This window comes from Octopus bimaculoides, chromosome 20 (genome assembly GCF_001194135.2).
Source record: "Octopus bimaculoides isolate UCB-OBI-ISO-001 chromosome 20, ASM119413v2, whole genome shotgun sequence".
In the NCBI taxonomy this organism is placed as follows: Eukaryota; Metazoa; Mollusca; class Cephalopoda; order Octopoda; family Octopodidae; genus Octopus; species Octopus bimaculoides.
The window spans coordinates 18,347,420-18,352,447 of NC_069000.1; positions in this window are offsets into that span (position 1 = coordinate 18,347,420).

The window sequence follows — 5,028 nt, forward strand, 5'->3', positions numbered from 1 at the left end:
CTGTACAGGGTGTCCACAAAATGGGGATTAACACATACTTTAAGGAATTATTATTTCTTATATATGTGTGTGTGTATATATAAAATCATATTAAGGGATCAAGGTGAAACGATCTGCCTCCTACATGCTTGAAATGCCAAGGCACTAAGAAACAACCGAATAACTCCAAAAAGGCACAGGTTGTAGTCGGGCGAGTGAAAAATAGTAAATAAATGACTTCAGGTTAATTGTGAATTGGATCCAATTTCTGGATTAAAGCCACAAAAAAGAGTTTTTCCTTCATCAACACGATACACGAGAATATACATGCATGTATGTATATTCTCGTGTATTGTGTTGACGAAGGAAAAAAAAGTCTTTTTTATGGCTTTAATTCAGAAATTGGACCCAATTCACAATTAACCTGAAGTCATTGTTTTAGTATTTTTCACTCGCCCGACTACAACTATATATGTGTGTGTGTGTGTGTGTGTGGCATGACTTGGATTCGATCCTCGATCGCCAAATTTCACTTAACAGTTCAACAACACTTTTCTCACGGTAAACAATCTGTTTTTTTTTTTTTTTGTGAGTGATAACAGTTACATTTGCCAGATGCCTTCGCTAAGCAGAATTATGTCTTTGCCACTTGACCCCTGCTAACCTTTTGTATGCGGTGGGGAGTTAAATTGACAGAACAATAGACCCCCACAAAATACCCATTGTTTGGATAATGGTATCTCTCTCTTTCTCGCGATCTTGCGATAATTATATGTGCAGAAGATTCCCGAGCAAAAATCAGAACCGAGTCTGGCTGACCGGCTAAAGGCACAACTGTGGTAATTCACCAACGAAGCGGTTGTTTCGTCTCACTACTCTCACTTTCACTAACTTACTTTCTTTTCTCTGTAACATTACCACTACAAATTGGCGACCCCGAGTTAAAGAATTGCAGCCTTCGCCTTCACCTTCGCATGAACAGTTGTCACATCCGTCGATTACATTGGTGACCCGTCTAAAAACAATTGCTACTTTCTAATGTTATATGCCGTTGCATTTTGCTGATTTCGAACTGAAGAACTAGTCTTCATATCAACAGTCACTAAACTTTGTCACTACCAAAATGCACCCTCGTTCCACTTGTTGCAGTATGCGCAACAGAAAGCCCTACACTGCAATGCAACCCTGCCGACGCACAAAGAATTCTCTCACCATGGAAGCCAATAAATGCATCATTTCGACAGCTACATCCCCGGAAACTAACTGGAAGAAAATACGGAAACCCGTATACATGCAACTTTTTCGGCACACACACGCTTTTCGTCTCTTCCCAACGTACAGACCCTGCATTGTCTACGAACTTTAGCACGTATCTAAGACTCTCATATAGACTCTCAGCAACTCTCTTTCTTTGCATGCACATTTCTTTTCACTTTCAGCAATAGACTTTTAAGAGAGGACACTATTTTCAGCTAAGTTGGTCATTTTTGCTTATTTTATTCTGCTCTGTTTGCACTGCACACTTTCATTTATTTACGATTTGCACACATTCCGCGATGCACACATATTCCGCGATGCACATATACTGCGACGCACATATTCTGCGATGCACAAATTCTGTGACGACTTGTTTCACTAAAACAACTAAATTCATGTGCATATCTCTTTGAATGTTCTATATTATTATTCATATTTTGCACTTCCACTTTCTTTCAGTCACATTGTCACACGTTGCATTTTGCATGTATTTTTTTTTCGTTAATTTTGGAAATGTTTGCATTGTTCATACACACATACATGTTGACACTGTCACATTCATGCACCATACCTTGCCTTTTTCGCTTGTTTTTCATGCTTCCCGCGCCCTTGTAGACACAACTCGCCTCTGTAAGACCCTAGGTCGGTCACGTATACATAAAGCAAGTTGTTTGTCCCTTACAACGCGCCAGCATGCCACACTTTTGCTCCTGCACGCTCAAGGCATTTAATACCTCATGCATCAGATGGCATATCCAGCACTGCCTTAATCACTGGCATATTCAACACTTGTACAATGTATTTGTAATCGATGCACTAGCATTACTGCCTCGGCCTTGCGCACACACACACCTCTATTATACCTCTACTGCCTTGCTTTTCAACACGTCTGTGCCAGCTCAACTCTTTTCCCGACTCGATGCACGTCGGATGTTCACATGCTCTGCACTCACGTTAGACATAATTTCCCTCTGTTAGACCCTTGTTTGGTCACGTAATAAGTGGAGAAAATTGCCTGTCCCGCGCATCACTCCAGCATGCTACACTGTCGTCCTTGCTAACCTCAGCAATTACCTACGACAACAGCGCGAGACACATTTAACTTCTGAAAAAGCTTCAAGGCATTTCACACACTGCAACCCTGCAGAAAGATCTACCATATTGAGAATACACTCACTCGCTCACCTGAGCTCATTTTACAGTAAATTTTGAAACGTGCACTTGCACTCGTGTATACGTCCTCACGCCCTAACTCATTTTCTGTGCTGTCCAGTCACTGACTGCACATTTTGGCAAGCAAAGCGACACTGATATTCGGACTTATCCGAATAGAAAATTGTCCTGATATGCAAAAGTTTTCCTCAGCCATGCATATCTTTCTCTTCCTCGATCGTTCGTTTCCCTTTCTCGGAACCTTTCTGGGGGAGGAGTGATGTAATGACTTCATGCAGACATGGCGTGGATTCGATCCTCGATCGCCAAATTTCACTTAACAGTACAATAACACTTTTCTCACGGTAAAACAATAGTTTTTCTGTGAGTGACAGCAGTTACATTTACCAGATGCCTTCACTAAACATAATTATGTTATAGGAAAGTTGGTTATACATCATTAGATGTATACCTGACTTTCCTATATAAAATTACGAATATAACGGAACGCTGAACTCCAGACTATCAACTTAAACAACATTTATTCAGGTGGTAAATATATACATTTTTAGCTCTTGTTGACAGTTGTTACAGCTTCTGTGTGTGTGAGCATAGTTGTTGGGACGTTGTTATGTAGATGTAAGCGAGCTGTCGAGTGTAAGTCCGAAAGATGGAGAGTGACAGCTAAACACGTAAAGAGACTGTCTCCAGAGTTGGTATGTTGGTGACACTGCTTGACACGTCCATGCTCATGGCCGGCCGACCGAGAAAGAGATAGAATTAAGCGGGAAAGCTTGCTTGTTTAATTCCACGCATGCGTGAGACTACACATGCGCACGGCGTTACTACAATGTCTTTGCCACTTGACCCTTCTAACCTCTTCTCGGCCACCAAAAGCAAGAATAGAGATAACAGACCGCCAACGAAATCTATTGTTCTCAACAATATGTCTATCCTTCTGGCTGGTTTGGGATAGCAATAAAAACAAGAACTCCGTAAGCCAAAGTCAGTTAGAGAGATGAACAGTTAGTGTGAACGGACAACTAGAGTCATGGCCACAAGCAGACAGCCACTTGAGATCAAACGGCCAGAGGGAAAAAGAAAGTTACAATCAGCGACTATGCGAGACAACTTCCCTCGACTCTCTCACTCTCACTTTCTTTTCTCTAGAACTTTATTCCATCTCTACCTGTAGTTTACTACTACACGATGACAAGAACACAAACTACACAAGGAAAATTTACATCGATCTTTATTTCGCATGCTTTACGAATTTATCACCTGCCCGTCGAGGCAAGGCATTATATAAAGTAACGATAAATAAATATTTCTTTAAAACTTCGATCGCTGTTCTTCTTCCATCTTGCATACTGGCAACCAACACCTTAACAACAACCTTTACAATTGGTGACCCTCGTCTGTAACGAAGAACCAACCGTTACAATTGGTGACCCCTCGACTGCGACGAAGAACTAACCGTTACATATATATATAAATATTTGTATTATATATATATATATATATATATATAATTGTTAATTTTATATATATATATACCTTATCAAAAAGCCTCAGAAATCTGCAAGATGTACATGTAGATATGTTCAAAGACCAATTACTCAAGTTTTTAATATGATTAATCAGATAAACCCACGACACGGCAAGACGTAAATTATGTAGCTCTGTCCGACTCACTACTTCACCAAACCTGATTATGGAGACAGGACCAGGAAGTGAACGCGAACATTAGCACTAATGGTAGTGCTTCAACATGGCCACACCCTCTAGCGGAAACCGATAATAGCACATATGTATGTTTGTATGTATCCGCGCGCGATTAAACAAGCTATCTTCATATTACTGATTAGTATGGTTGAACGATTGAATCCTCAAGTTACATTTGTTGACTGCCGACAGACAGGATCTACTTACCTGCCTACTAAGTTAAATCATTGTCTCGGAGGCCTAATATGTTCAATGTGAAATTTTATAGTTGCATTGAATATAATTTTCTTTCTCTTTAATCGTCTTTCAACTTTGTGTCGTGTTTTCCATATTATTATTAAGGCGACGAGTTGGCAGAATCGTTAGCACGCCGGACGAAATGCTTAGCGGCATTACATCCGAAGTCGACTTTGCTTTCGTCCTTTCGAGGTCGGTAAAATAAGTACCAGTTGAATACTGGGGTCGAGGTAATCGACTTAGCTCCTCCCCGGAATTGCTGTCCTTGTGCCAAAATTTGAAACCATTATTGCTATTATTAAGGCAGCGATCTGGTAGAATCGTTAGCACGCCGGGCGAAATGCTTAGTGGTATTTCGTCTGTCGCTACGTTCTGAGTTCAAATTCCGCCGAGGTCGACTTCGCCTTTCACCCTATCGAAGTCGATAAAATAAGTACCAGTCAAGTACTGGGTCGATGTAATCGACTTAACCCTGCCCTCAAATTTCAGGCCTATATTAACCAAAATGAAGTAGATTGACAAATTTATTTTTTGAACCAGTTGAAGACACACGTGATGTCGAAATATTGTTCACTAGATAACAAATGGCACTCTTCTTTTAATTTTGACTCTATATCTTCAGGATATTTGTCAATCTACTTCATTTTGGTTAATATAGAAAGGATTGAGGTAACTCCT